The sequence below is a fragment of the Salmo salar genome, unplaced genomic scaffold (assembly GCF_965601325.2).
Source record: "Salmo salar unplaced genomic scaffold, fSalSal1 ptg000645l, whole genome shotgun sequence".
In the NCBI taxonomy this organism is placed as follows: Eukaryota; Metazoa; Chordata; class Actinopteri; order Salmoniformes; family Salmonidae; genus Salmo; species Salmo salar.
The window spans coordinates 513,097-527,322 of NW_027675450.1; the positions used below are offsets into that span (position 1 = coordinate 513,097).

The 14,226-nt window shown below is 40.2% G+C and overlaps 12 non-coding genes across 12 annotated transcripts; all 12 read left to right on the forward strand.

The window, feature by feature from the left end:
- Positions 1 to 770: 770 nt before the first annotated feature.
- trnaa-ugc (transfer RNA alanine (anticodon UGC)) lies at positions 771 to 842 on the forward strand. The gene has a single exon. It is a non-coding gene; the product is annotated as a tRNA-Ala (tRNA).
- A 465-nt stretch (positions 843 to 1,307) lies between these two features.
- On the forward strand, positions 1,308 to 1,379 carry trnat-ugu (transfer RNA threonine (anticodon UGU)). Its single transcript has one exon. It is a non-coding gene; the product is annotated as a tRNA-Thr (tRNA).
- Positions 1,380 to 2,517: 1,138 nt separating this feature from the next.
- Positions 2,518 to 2,589, forward strand: trnaa-ugc (transfer RNA alanine (anticodon UGC)). Its single transcript has one exon. It is a non-coding gene; the product is annotated as a tRNA-Ala (tRNA).
- A 1,665-nt stretch (positions 2,590 to 4,254) lies between these two features.
- Positions 4,255 to 4,326, forward strand: trnaa-cgc (transfer RNA alanine (anticodon CGC)). The gene has a single exon. It is a non-coding gene; the product is annotated as a tRNA-Ala (tRNA).
- Positions 4,327 to 6,007: 1,681 nt separating this feature from the next.
- On the forward strand, positions 6,008 to 6,079 carry trnaa-ugc (transfer RNA alanine (anticodon UGC)). The gene has a single exon. It is a non-coding gene; the product is annotated as a tRNA-Ala (tRNA).
- Positions 6,080 to 7,744: 1,665 nt separating this feature from the next.
- Positions 7,745 to 7,816, forward strand: trnaa-cgc (transfer RNA alanine (anticodon CGC)). The gene has a single exon. It is a non-coding gene; the product is annotated as a tRNA-Ala (tRNA).
- Positions 7,817 to 9,497: 1,681 nt separating this feature from the next.
- trnaa-ugc (transfer RNA alanine (anticodon UGC)) lies at positions 9,498 to 9,569 on the forward strand. Its single transcript has one exon. It is a non-coding gene; the product is annotated as a tRNA-Ala (tRNA).
- A 471-nt stretch (positions 9,570 to 10,040) lies between these two features.
- trnat-ugu (transfer RNA threonine (anticodon UGU)) lies at positions 10,041 to 10,112 on the forward strand. The gene has a single exon. It is a non-coding gene; the product is annotated as a tRNA-Thr (tRNA).
- A 1,139-nt stretch (positions 10,113 to 11,251) lies between these two features.
- On the forward strand, positions 11,252 to 11,323 carry trnaa-cgc (transfer RNA alanine (anticodon CGC)). Its single transcript has one exon. It is a non-coding gene; the product is annotated as a tRNA-Ala (tRNA).
- Positions 11,324 to 11,794: 471 nt separating this feature from the next.
- On the forward strand, positions 11,795 to 11,866 carry trnat-ugu (transfer RNA threonine (anticodon UGU)). Its single transcript has one exon. It is a non-coding gene; the product is annotated as a tRNA-Thr (tRNA).
- A 1,138-nt stretch (positions 11,867 to 13,004) lies between these two features.
- On the forward strand, positions 13,005 to 13,076 carry trnaa-cgc (transfer RNA alanine (anticodon CGC)). Its single transcript has one exon. It is a non-coding gene; the product is annotated as a tRNA-Ala (tRNA).
- A 471-nt stretch (positions 13,077 to 13,547) lies between these two features.
- trnat-ugu (transfer RNA threonine (anticodon UGU)) lies at positions 13,548 to 13,619 on the forward strand. The gene has a single exon. It is a non-coding gene; the product is annotated as a tRNA-Thr (tRNA).
- The last annotated feature ends 607 nt before the right edge of the window (positions 13,620 to 14,226 follow it).

The window sequence follows — 14,226 nt, forward strand, 5'->3', positions numbered from 1 at the left end:
GTTGTATTGATATGACCACTGCGACCTGTATGCTCTAGTCGGCTGGCCCTCGCTACCTATTCGTCACCAGACCCACTGGCTCCAGGTCATCTATAAGTCTATGCTAGGTAAAGCTCCGCCTTATCTCAACTCACTGGTCACGATAAAAACACCCACCCGTAGCACTCGCTCCAGCAGATATATCTCACTGGTCATCCCCAAAGCCAACACCTCCTTTGGCTGCCTTTCCTTCCAGTTCTCTGCTGCCAATGACTGGAACGAATTGCAAAAATCGCTGAACCTGGACACTTATATTTCCCTCACTAACTTTAAACATCAGCTATCTGAGCAGCTAACCGATCGCTGCAGCTGTACATAGGCCATCTGTAAATAGCCCACCCAATCTACCTACCTCATCCCCATATTGTTTTTATTTACTTTCTGCTCTTTTGCACACCAGTATTTGTACTTGCACATCATCATGTGCTCATCTATCACTCCAGTGTTAATTTGCTAAATTGTAATTACCTCACTACCATGGCCTATTTATTACCTTACCTCCTCATGCCATTTGCACACACTGAATATAGACTTTCTTTTTTTCTATTGTGTTATTGACTGTACGCTTGTTTATTCCATTTGTAACTCTATGTTGTTGTTTGTGTCGCACTGCTTTGCTTTATCTTGGCCAGGTTGCAGTTCTCAATGAGAACTTGTTCTCCACTAGCTTACCTGGTTAAATAAAGGTGAAATAAAATAAAATAAGATACATTTTTAATCTTTCCCAGAACGGGGATGTAGCTCAGTGGTAGAGCGCATGCTTTGCATGTATGAGGTCCTGGGTTCAATCCCCAGCATCTCCATTTAAAGTTATTCCATTGACCCAACTCCTACTTTACAGAATGTTGTAATTCTAAGCAGGAAACAGAGACGTGCTAAATAATTTGGTTTTGTAATCTGAAGAACATTCCTTCAATCCCTGTTCGTACAATTATAGAACAGAAGTGGCATGATTGCCATCTTTTATGGCGTCATTTTCAAAAACTGAAGTTTATGGGTTCGATCCCAGTCTACCTGGTTTAAGAATTTCTGCTATCATTTCCTTGTAGTTTCAATGGAGTGGTGTATGTAAAAAGTACATTGTATTGATATTGCATTTTATCTGCAAATGAAATGGGATGGAAGCTCAGAGGGGGAGTGCATGCAAAATATGTATGAGGTCCTCGGTTCAATCCCAAGATTCTCCACTGAGTTTATTTGTGTGCCAAATTCACATTTACACAACTACTACTTTCCTGAATGTTGATATATAATACAGACCGTAGAGTGGCATGGTGGCCAAGTGGTAAGGTGTTGGTCTTGTAAACTGAAGATCATGGGTTCAAATCCCTTCTGTGCCTTTAAGAAAGACATCTGATATCATAGACCTGTGCTTTACTTGGAGGACTTTGCAGAAAATCAAGTTGTATCAATATTGCAACACAGCTATTATAGTAAGGGGATGAATCTCTATGGTAGAGCCAGTACTTTACATGAATGCGGTCCAACGTTAATCCCCAACTTCTCTGTTGAGTGTAATTAGTTGTTAAATTAGCTTTTGCACAACTCCCACTTTCCAGAATGTTGACATTCTAAGAAGGAAATAGATATGCTAAATCATCTGTTTCTGTAAACTGAAGCACATGGGTTCATCCTTCTTCGACGTTTATGGAAGATAGCTGATATTATGGAAATGTACTTTCATTAGAACAGTGTAAAGAAAAGGTAAATTGTATTGATATGACCACTGCGGCCTGTATGCTCTAGTCGGCTGGCCCTCGCTACCTATTCGTCACCAGACCCACTGGCTCCAGGTCATCTATAAGTCTATGCTAGGTAAAGCTCCGCCTTATCTCAACTCACTGGTCACGATAAAAACACCCACCCGTAGCACTCGCTCCAGCAGATATATCTCACTGGTCATCCCCAAAGCCAACACCTCCTTTGGCTGCCTTTCCTTCCAGTTCTCTGCTGCCAATGACTGGAACGAATTGCAAAAATCGCTGAACCTGGACACTTATATTTCCCTCACTAACTTTAAACATCAGCTATCTGAGCAGCTAACCGATCGCTGCAGCTGTACATAGGCCATCTGTAAATAGCCCACCCAATCTACCTACCTCATCCCCATATTGTTTTTATTTACTTTCTGCTCTTTTGCACACCAGTATTTGTACTTGCACATCATCATCTGCTCATCTATCACTCCAGTGTTAATTTGCTAAATTGTAATTACCTCACTACCATGGCCTATTTATTACCTTACCTCCTCATGCCATTTGCACACACTGAATATAGACTTTCTTTTTTTCTATTGTGTTATTGACTGTACGCTTGTTTATTCCATTTGTAACTCTATGTTGTTGTTTGTGTCGCACTGCTTTGCTTTATCTTGGCCAGGTTGCAGTTCTCAATGAGAACTTGTTCTCCACCAGCTTACCTGGTTAAATAAAGGTAAAATAAAATAAAATAAGATACATTTTTAATCTTTCCCAGAACGGGGATGTAGCCCAGTGGTAGAGCGCATGCTTTGCATGTATGAGGTCCTGGGTTCAATCCCCAGCTTCTCCATTTAAAATTATTGCATTGACCCAACTCCTACTTTACAGAATGTTGTAATTCTAAGCAGGAAACAGAGATGTGCTAAATAATTTGGTTTTGTAATCTGAAGAACATTCCTTCAATCCCTGTTCGTACAATTATAGAACAGAAGTGGCATGATTGCCATCTTTTATGGCGTCATTTTCAAAAACTGAAGTTTATGGGTTCGATCCCAGTCTGTACCTGGTTTAAGAATTGCTGCTATCATTTCCTTGTAGTTTCAATGGAGTGGTGTATATAAAAAGTACATTGTATTGATATTGCATTTTATCTGCAAATGAAATGGGATGGAAGCTCAGAGGGGGAGTGCATGCAAAATATGGATGAGGTCCTCGGTTCAATCCCAAGATTCTCCACTGAGTTTATTTGCGTGCCAAATTCACATTTACACAACTACTACTTTCCTGAATGTTGATATATAATTCAGAATGTAGAGTGGCATGGTGGCCAAGTGGTAAGGTGTTTGTCTTGTAAACCGAAGATCATGGGTTCAAATCCCTTCTGTGCCTTTATGAAAGACATCTGATATCATGGACCTGTGCGTTAATTGGAGGACTTTGCAGAAAATCAAGTTGTATCAATATTGCAACACAGCTATTATAGTAAGTGGATGAATCTCTATGGTAGAGCCAGTACTTTACATGAATGCGGTCCAACGTTAATCCCCAACTTCTCTGTTGAGTGTAATTAGTTGTTAAATTAGCTTTTGCACAACTCCCACTTTCCAGAATGTTGACATTCTAAGAAGGAAATAGATATGCTAAATCATCTGTTTCTGTAAACTGAAGCACATGGGTTCATCCTTGTTTGACGTTTATGGAAGATAGCTGATATTATGGAAATGTACTTTCATTAGAACAGTGTAAAGAAAAGGTAAATTGTATTGATATGACCACTGCGACCTGTATGCTCTAGTCGGCTGGCCCTCGCTACCTATTCGTCACCAGACCCACTGGCTCCAGGTCATCTATAAGTCTATGCTAGGTAAAGCTCCGCCTTATCTCAACTCACTGGTCACGATAAAAACACCCACCCGTAGCACTCGCTCCAGCAGATATATCTCACTGGTCATCCCCAAAGCCAACACCTCCTTTGGCTGCCTTTCCTTCCAGTTCTCTGCTGCCAATGACTGGAACGAATTGCAAAAATCGCTGAACCTGGACACTTATATTTCCCTCACTAACTTTAAACATCAGCTAACCGATCGCTGCAGCTGTACATAGGCCATCTGTAAATAGCCCACCCAATCTACCTACCTCATCCCCATATTGTTTTTATTTACTTTCTGCTCTTTTGCACACCAGTATTTGTACTTGCACATCATCATCTGCTCATCTGTCACTCCAGTGTTAATTTGCTAAATTGTAATTACCTCACTACCATGGCCTATTTATTACCTTACCTCCTCATGCCATTTGCACACACTGAATATAGACTTTCTTTTTTTCTATTGTGTTATTGACTGTACGCTTGTTTATTCCATTTGTAACTCTATGTTGTTGTTTGTGTCGCACTGCTTTGCTTTATCTTGGCCAGGTTGCAGTTCTCAATGAGAACTTGTTCTCCACTAGCTTACCTGGTTAAATAAAGGTGAAATAAAATAAAATAAGATACATTTTTAATCTTTCCCAGAACGGGGATGTAGCTCAGTGGTAGAGCGCATGCTTCGCATGTATGAGGTCCTGGGTTCAATCCCCAGCATCTCCATTTAAAATTACTGCATTGACTCATCCAACTCCTACTTTACAGAATGTTGTAATTCTAAGCAGGAAACAGAGACGTGCTAAATAATTTGGTTTTGTAATCTGAAGAACATTCCTTCAATCCCTGTTCGTACAATTATAGAACAGAAGTGGCATCATTGCCATCTTTTATGGCGTCATTTTCAAAAACTGAAGTTTATGGGTTTGATCCCAGTCTGTACCTGGTTTAAGAATTGCTGCTATCATTTCCTTGTAGTTTCAATGGAGTGGTGTATATAAAAAGTACATTGTATTGATATTGCATTTTATCTGCAAATGAAATGGGATGGAAGCTCAGAGGGGGAGTGCATGCAAAATATGGATGAGGTCCTCGGTTCAATCCCAAGATTCTCCACTGAGTTTATTTGCGTGCCAAATTCACATTTACACAACTACTACTTTCCTGAATGTTGATATATAATTCAGAATGTACAGTGGCATGGTGGCCAAGTGGTAAGGCGTTGGTCTTGTAAACCGAAGATCATGGGTTCAAATCGCTTCTGTGCCTTTATGAAAGACATCTGATATCATGGACCTGTGTGTTAATTGGAGGACTTTGCAGAAAATCAAGTTGTATCAATATTGCAACACAGCTATTATAGTAAGGGGATGAATCTCTATGGTAGAGCCAGTACTTTACATGAATGCGGTCCAACGTTAATCCCCAACTTCTCTGTTGAGTGTAATTAGTTGTTAAATTAGCTTTTGCACAACTCCCACTTTCCAGAATGTTGACATTCTAAGAAGGAAATAGATATGCTAAATCATCTGTTTCTGTAAACTGAAGCACATGGGTTCATCCTTCTTCGACGTTTATGGAAGATAGCTGATATTATGGAAATGTACTTTCATTAGAACAGTGTAAAGAAAAGGTAAATTGTATTGATATGACCACTGCGGCCTGTATGCTCTAGTCGGCTGGCCCTCGCTACCTATTCGTCACCAGACCCACTGGCTCCAGGTCATCTATAAGTCTATGCTAGGTAAAGCTCCGCCTTATCTCAACTCACTGGTCACGATAAAAACACCCACCCGTAGCACTCGCTCCAGCAGATATATCTCACTGGTCATCCCCAAAGCCAACACCTCCTTTGGCTGCCTTTCCTTCCAGTTCTCTGCTGCCAATGACTGGAACGAATTGCAAAAATCGCTGAACCTGGACACTTATATTTCCCTCACTAACTTTAAACATCAGCTATCTGAGCAGCTAACCGATCGCTGCAGCTGTACATAGGCCATCTGTAAATAGCCCACCCAATCTACCTACCTCATCCCCATATTGTTTTTATTTACTTTCTGCTCTTTTGCACACCAGTATTTGTACTTGCACATCATCATCTGCTCATCTATCACTCCAGTGTTAATTTGCTAAATTGTAATTACCTCACTACCATGGCCTATTTATTACCTTACCTCCTCATGCCATTTGCACACACTGAATATAGACTTTCTTTTTTTCTATTGTGTTATTGACTGTACGCTTGTTTATTCCATTTGTAACTCTATGTTGTTGTTTGTGTCGCACTGCTTTGCTTTATCTTGGCCAGGTTGCAGTTCTCAATGAGAACTTGTTCTCCACCAGCTTACCTGGTTAAATAAAGGTAAAATAAAATAAAATAAGATACATTTTTAATCTTTCCCAGAACGGGGATGTAGCCCAGTGGTAGAGCGCATGCTTTGCATGTATGAGGTCCTGGGTTCAATCCCCAGCTTCTCCATTTAAAATTATTGCATTGACCCAACTCCTACTTTACAGAATGTTGTAATTCTAAGCAGGAAACAGAGATGTGCTAAATAATTTGGTTTTGTAATCTGAAGAACATTCCTTCAATCCCTGTTCGTACAATTATAGAACAGAAGTGGCATGATTGCCATCTTTTATGGCGTCATTTTCAAAAACTGAAGTTTATGGGTTCGATCCCAGTCTGTACCTGGTTTAAGAATTGCTGCTATCATTTCCTTGTAGTTTCAATGGAGTGGTGTATATAAAAAGTACATTGTATTGATATTGCATTTTATCTGCAAATGAAATGGGATGGAAGCTCAGAGGGGGAGTGCATGCAAAATATGGATGAGGTCCTCGGTTCAATCCCAAGATTCTCCACTGAGTTTATTTGCGTGCCAAATTCACATTTACACAACTACTACTTTCCTGAATGTTGATATATAATTCAGAACGTAGAGTGGCATGGTGGCCAAGTGGTAAGGTGTTTGTCTTGTAAACCGAAGATCATGGGTTCAAATCCCTTCTGTGCCTTTATGAAAGACATCTGATATCATGGACCTGTGCGTTAATTGGAGGACTTTGCAGAAAATCAAGTTGTATCAATATTGCAACACAGCTATTATAGTAAGTGGATGAATCTCTATGGTAGAGCCAGTACTTTACATGAATGCGGTCCAACGTTAATCCCCAACTTCTCTGTTGAGTGTAATTAGTTGTTAAATTAGCTTTTGCACAACTCCCACTTTCCAGAATGTTGACATTCTAAGAAGGAAATAGATATGCTAAATCATCTGTTTCTGTAAACTGAAGCACATGGGTTCATCCTTGTTTGACGTTTATGGAAGATAGCTGATATTATGGAAATGTACTTTCATTAGAACAGTGTAAAGAAAAGGTAAATTGTATTGATATGACCACTGCGACCTGTATGCTCTAGTCGGCTGGCCCTCGCTACCTATTCGTCACCAGACCCACTGGCTCCAGGTCATCTATAAGTCTATGCTAGGTAAAGCTCCGCCTTATCTCAACTCACTGGTCACGATAAAAACACCCACCCGTAGCACTCGCTCCAGCAGATATATCTCACTGGTCATCCCCAAAGCCAACACCTCCTTTGGCTGCCTTTCCTTCCAGTTCTCTGCTGCCAATGACTGGAACGAATTGCAAAAATCGCTGAACCTGGACACTTATATTTCCCTCACTAACTTTAAACATCAGCTAACCGATCGCTGCAGCTGTACATAGGCCATCTGTAAATAGCCCACCCAATCTACCTACCTCATCCCCATATTGTTTTTATTTACTTTCTGCTCTTTTGCACACCAGTATTTGTACTTGCACATCATCATCTGCTCATCTGTCACTCCAGTGTTAATTTGCTAAATTGTAATTACCTCACTACCATGGCCTATTTATTACCTTACCTCCTCATGCCATTTGCACACACTGAATATAGACTTTCTTTTTTTCTATTGTGTTATTGACTGTACGCTTGTTTATTCCATTTGTAACTCTATGTTGTTGTTTGTGTCGCACTGCTTTGCTTTATCTTGGCCAGGTTGCAGTTCTCAATGAGAACTTGTTCTCCACTAGCTTACCTGGTTAAATAAAGGTGAAATAAAATAAAATAAGATACATTTTTAATCTTTCCCAGAACGGGGATGTAGCTCAGTGGTAGAGCGCATGCTTCGCATGTATGAGGTCCTGGGTTCAATCCCCAGCATCTCCATTTAAAATTACTGCATTGACTCATCCAACTCCTACTTTACAGAATGTTGTAATTCTAAGCAGGAAACAGAGACGTGCTAAATAATTTGGTTTTGTAATCTGAAGAACATTCCTTCAATCCCTGTTCGTACAATTATAGAACAGAAGTGGCATCATTGCCATCTTTTATGGCGTCATTTTCAAAAACTGAAGTTTATGGGTTTGATCCCAGTCTGTACCTGGTTTAAGAATTGCTGCTATCATTTCCTTGTAGTTTCAATGGAGTGGTGTATATAAAAAGTACATTGTATTGATATTGCATTTTATCTGCAAATGAAATGGGATGGAAGCTCAGAGGGGGAGTGCATGCAAAATATGGATGAGGTCCTCGGTTCAATCCCAAGATTCTCCACTGAGTTTATTTGCGTGCCAAATTCACATTTACACAACTACTACTTTCCTGAATGTTGATATATAATTCAGAATGTACAGTGGCATGGTGGCCAAGTGGTAAGGCGTTGGTCTTGTAAACCGAAGATCATGGGTTCAAATCGCTTCTGTGCCTTTATGAAAGACATCTGATATCATGGACCTGTGTGTTAATTGGAGGACTTTGCAGAAAATCAAGTTGTATCAATATTGCAACACAGCTATTATAGTAAGTGGATGAATCTCTATGGTAGAGCCAGTACTTTACATGAATGCGGTCCAACGTTAATCCCCTACTTCTCTGTTGAGTGTAATTAGTTGTTAAATTAGCTTTTGCACAACTCCCACTTTCCAGAATGTTGACATTCTAAGAAGGAAATAGATATGCTAAATCATCTGTTTCTGTAAACTGAAGCACATGGGTTCATCCTTGTTTGACGTTTATGGAAGATAGCTGATATTATAGAAATGTACTTTCATTAGAACAGTGTAAAGAAAAGGTAAGTTGTATTGATATGACCACTGCGACCTGTATGCTCTAGTCGGCTGGCCCTCGCTACCTATTCGTCACCAGACCCACTGGCTCCAGGTCATCTATAAATCTATGCTAGGTAAAGCTCCGCCTTATCTCAACTCACTGGTCACGATAAAAACACCCACCCGTAGCACTCGCTCCAGCAGATATATCTCACTGGTCATCCCCAAAGCCAACACCTCCTTTGGCTGCCTTTCCTTCCAGTTCTCTGCTGCCAATGACTGGAACGAATTGCAAAAATCGCTGAACCTGGACACTTATATTTCCCTCACTAACTTTAAACATCAGCTATCTGAGCAGCTAACCGATCGCTGCAGCTGTACATAGGCCATCTGTAAATAGCCCACCCAATCTACCTACCTCATCCCCATATTGTTTTTATTTACTTTCTGCTCTTTTGCACACCAGTATTTGTACTTGCACATCATCATCTGCTCATCTGTCACTCCAGTGTTAATTTGCTAAATTGTAATTACCTCACTACCATGGCCTATTTATTACCTTACCTCCTCATGCCATTTGCACACACTGAATATAGACTTTCTTTTTTTCTATTGTGTTATTGACTGTACGCTTGTTTATTCCATTTGTAACTCTATGTTGTTGTTTGTGTCGCACTGCTTTGCTTTATCTTGGCCAGGTTGCAGTTCTCAATGAGAACTTGTTCTCCACCAGCTTACCTGGTTAAATAAAGGTGAAATAAAATAAAATAAGATACATTTTTAATCTTTCCCAGAACGGGGATGTAGCTCAGTGGTAGAGCGCATGCTTTGCATGTATGAGGTCCTGGGTTCAATCCCCAGCATCTCCATTTAAAATTCCTGCATTGACCCTACCAACTCCTACTTTACAGAATGTTGTAATTCTAAGCAGGAAACAGAGACGTGCTAAATAATTTGTTTTTGTAATCTGAAGAACATTCCTTCAATCCCTGTTCGTACAATTATAGAACAGAAGTGGCATGATTGCCATCTTTTATGGCGTCATTTTCAAAAACTGAAGTTTATGGGTTCGATCCCAGTCTGTACCTGGTTTAAGAATTGCTGCTATCATTTCCTTGTAGTTTCAATGGAGTGGTGTATGTAAAAAGTACATTGTATTGATATTGCATTTTATCTGCAAATGAAATGGGATGGAAGCTCAGAGGGGGAGTGCATGCAAAATATGGATGAGGTCCTCGGTTCAATCCCAAGATTCTCCACTGAGTTAATTTGCGTGCCAAATTCACATTTACACAACTACTACTTTCCTGAATGTTGATATATAATTCAGAACGTAGAGTGGCATGGTGGCCAAGTGGTAAGGCGTTGGTCTTGTAAACCGAAGATCATGGGTTCAAATCCCTTCTGTGCCTTTATGAAAGACATCTGGTATCATGGACCTGTGCATTAATTGGAGGACTTTGCAGAAAATTAAGTTGTATCAATATTGCAACTCAGCTATTATAGTAAGGGGATGAATCTCTATGCTAGAGCCAGTACTTTACATGAATGCGGTCCAACGTTAATCCCCAACTTCTCTGTTGAGTGTAATTAGTTGTTAAATTAGCTTTTGCACAACTCCCACTTTCCAGAATGTTGATATTCTAAGAAGGAAATACATATGCTAAATCATCTGTTTCTGTAAACTGAAGCACATGGGTACAATCCTTGTTTGACGTTTATGGAAGATAGCTGATATTATGGAAATGTACTTTCATTAGAACAGTGTAAAGAAAAGGTAAGTTGTATTGATATGACCACTGCGACCTGTATGCTCTAGTCGGCTGGCCCTCGCTACCTATTCGTCACCAGACCCACTGGCTCCAGGTCATCTATAAGTCTATGCTAGGTAAAGCTCCGCCTTATCTCAACTCACTGGTCACGATAAAAACACCCACCCGTAGCACTCGCTCCAGCAGATATATCTCACTGGTCATCCCCAAAGCCAACACCTCCTTTGGCTGCCTTTCCTTCCAGTTCTCTGCTGCCAATGACTGGAACGAATTGCAAAAATCGCTGAACCTGGACACTTATATTTCCCTCACTAACTTTAAACATCAGCTATCTGAGCAGCTAACCGATCGCTGCAGCTGTACATAGGCCATCTGTAAATAGCTCACCCAATCTACCTACCTCATCCCCATATTGTTTTTATTTACTTTCTGCTCTTTTGCACACCAGTATTTGTACTTGCACATCATCATCTGCTCATTTATCACTCCAGTGTTAATTTGCTAAATTGTAATTACCTCACTACCATGGCCTATTTATTACCTTACCTCCTCATGCCATTTGCACACACTGAATATAGACTTTCTTTTTTTCTATTGTGTTATTGACTGTACGCTTGTTTATTCCATTTGTAACTCTATGTTGTTGTTTGTGTCGCACTGCTTTGCTTTATCTTGGCCAGGTTGCAGTTCTCAATGAGAACTTGTTCTCCACTAGCTTACCTGGTTAAATAAAGGTGAAATAAAATAAAATAAGATACATTTTTAATCTTTCCCAGAACGGGGATGTAGCTCAGTGGTAGAGCGCATGCTTCGCATGTATGAGGTCCTGGGTTCAATCCCCAGCATCTCCATTTAAAATTCCTGCATTGACCCTACCAACTCCTACTTTACAGAATGTTGTAATTCTAAGCAGGAAACAGAGACGTGCTAAATAATTTGGTTTTGTAATCTGAAGAACATTCGTTCAATCCCTGTTCGTACAATTATAGAACAGAAGTGGCATCATTGCCATCTTTTATGGCGTCATTTTCAAAAACTGAAGTTTATGGGTTCGATCCCAGTCTGTACCTGGTTTAAGAATTGCTGCTATCATTTCCTTGTAGTTTCAATGGAGTGGTGTATATAAAAAGTACATTGTATTGATATTGCATTTTATCTGCAAATGAAATGGGATGGAAGCTCAGAGGGGGAGTGCATGCAAAATATGGATGAGGTCCTCGGTTCAATCCCAAGATTCTCCACTGAGTTTATTTGCGTGCCAAATTCACATTTACACAACTACTACTTTCCTGAATGTTGATATATAATTCAGAACATAGAGTGGCATGGTGGCCAAGTGGTAAGGCGTTGGTCTTGTAAACCGAAGATCATGGGTTCAAATCCCTTCTGTGCCTTTATGAAAGACATCTGATATCATGGACCTGTGCATTAATTGGAGGACTTTGCAGAAAATCAAGTTGTATCAATATTGCAACACAGCTATTATAGTAAGTGGATGAATCTCTATGGTAGAGCCAGTACTTTACATGATTGCGGTCCAACGTTCATCCCCAACTTCTCTGTTGAGTGTAATTAGTTGTTAAATTAGCTTTTGCACAACTCCCACTTTCCAGAATGTTGACATTCTAAGAAGGAAATAGATATGCTAAATCATCTGTTTCTGTAAACTGAAGCACATGGGTTCATCCTTGTTTGACGTTTATGGAAGATAGCTGATATTATGGAAATGTACTTTCATTAGAACAGTGTAAAGAAAAGGTAAGTTGTATTGATATGACCACTGCGACCTGTATGCTCTAGTCGGCTGGCCCTCGCTACCTATTCGTCACCAGACCCACTGGCTCCAGGTCATCTATAAGTCTATGCTAGGTAAAGCTCCGCCTTATCTCAACTCACTGGTCACGATAAAAACACCCACCCGTAGCACTCGCTCCAGCAGATATATCTCACTGGTCATCCCCAAAGCCAACACCTCCTTTGGCTGCCTTTCCTTCCAGTTCTCTGCTGCCAATGACTGGAACGAATTGCAAAAATCGCTGAACCTGGACACTTATATTTCCCTCACTAACTTTAAACATCAGCTATCTGAGCAGCTAACCGATCGCTGCAGCTGTACATAGGCCATCTGTAAATAGCTCACCCAATCTACCTACCTCATCCCCATATTGTTTTTATTTACTTTCTGCTCTTTTGCACACCAGTATTTGTACTTGCACATCATCATCTGCTCATTTATCACTCCAGTGTTAATTTGCTAAATTGTAATTACCTCACTACCATGGCCTATTTATTACCTTACCTCCTCATGCCATTTGCACACACTGAATATAGACTTTCTTTTTTTCTATTGTGTTATTGACTGTACGCTTGTTTATTCCATTTGTAACTCTATGTTGTTGTTTGTGTCGCACTGCTTTGCTTTATCTTGGCCAGGTTGCAGTTCTCAATGAGAACTTGTTCTCCACTAGCTTACCTGGTTAAATAAAGGTGAAATAAAATAAAATAAGATACATTTTTAATCTTTCCCAGAACGGGGATGTAGCTCAGTGGTAGAGCGCATGCTTCGCATGTATGAGGTCCTGGGTTCAATCCCCAGCATCTCCATTTAAAATTCCTGCATTGACCCTACCAACTCCTACTTTACAGAATGTTGTAATTCTAAGCAGGAAACAGAGACGTGCTAAATAATTTGGTTTTGTAATCTGAAGAACATTCCTTCAATCCCTGTTCGTACAATTATAGAACAGAAGTGGCATGATTGCCATCTTTTATGGCGTCATTTTCAAAAACTGAAGTTTATGGGTTCGATCCCAGTCTGTACCTGGTTTAAGAATTGTTGCTATCATTTCCTTGTAGTTTCAATGGAGTGGTGTATATAAAAAGTACATTGTATTGATATTGCATTTTATCTGCAAATGAAATGGGATGGAAGCTCAGAGGGGCAGTGCATGCAAAATATGGATGAGGTCCTCGGTTCAATCCCAAGATTCTCCACTGAGTTAATTTGCGTGCCAAATTCACATTTACACAACTACTACTTTCCTGAATGTTGATATATAATTCAGAACGTAGAGTGGCATGGTGGCCAAGTGGTAAGGTGTTGGTCTTGTAAACCGAAGATCATGGGTTCAAATCCCTTCTGTGCCTTTATGAAAGACATCTGATATCATGGACCTGTGCATTAATTGGAGGACTTTGCAGAAAATTAAGTTGTATCAATATTGCAACTCAGCTATTATAGTAAGGGGATGAATCTCTATGCTAGAGCCAGTACTTTACATGAATGCGGTCCAACGTTAATCCCCAACTTCTCTGTTGAGTGTAATTAGTTGTTAAATTAGCTTTTGCACAACTCCCACTTTCCAGAATGTTGATATTCTAAGAAGGAAATACATATGCTAAATCATCTGTTTCTGTAAACTGAAGCACATGGGTACAATCCTTGTTTGACGTTTATGGAAGATAGCTGATATTATGGAAATGTACTTTCATTAGAACAGTGTAAAGAAAAGGTAAGTTGTATTGATATGACCACTGCGACCTGTATGCTCTAGTCGGCTGGCCCTCGCTACCTATTCGTCACCAGACCCACTGGCTCCAGGTCATCTATAAGTCTATGCTAGGTAAAGCTCCGCCTTATCTCAACTCACTGGTCACGATAAAAACACCCACCCGTAGCACTCGCTCCAGCAGATATATCTCACTGGTCATCCCCAAAGCCAACACCTCCTTTGGCTGCCTTTCCTTCCAGTTC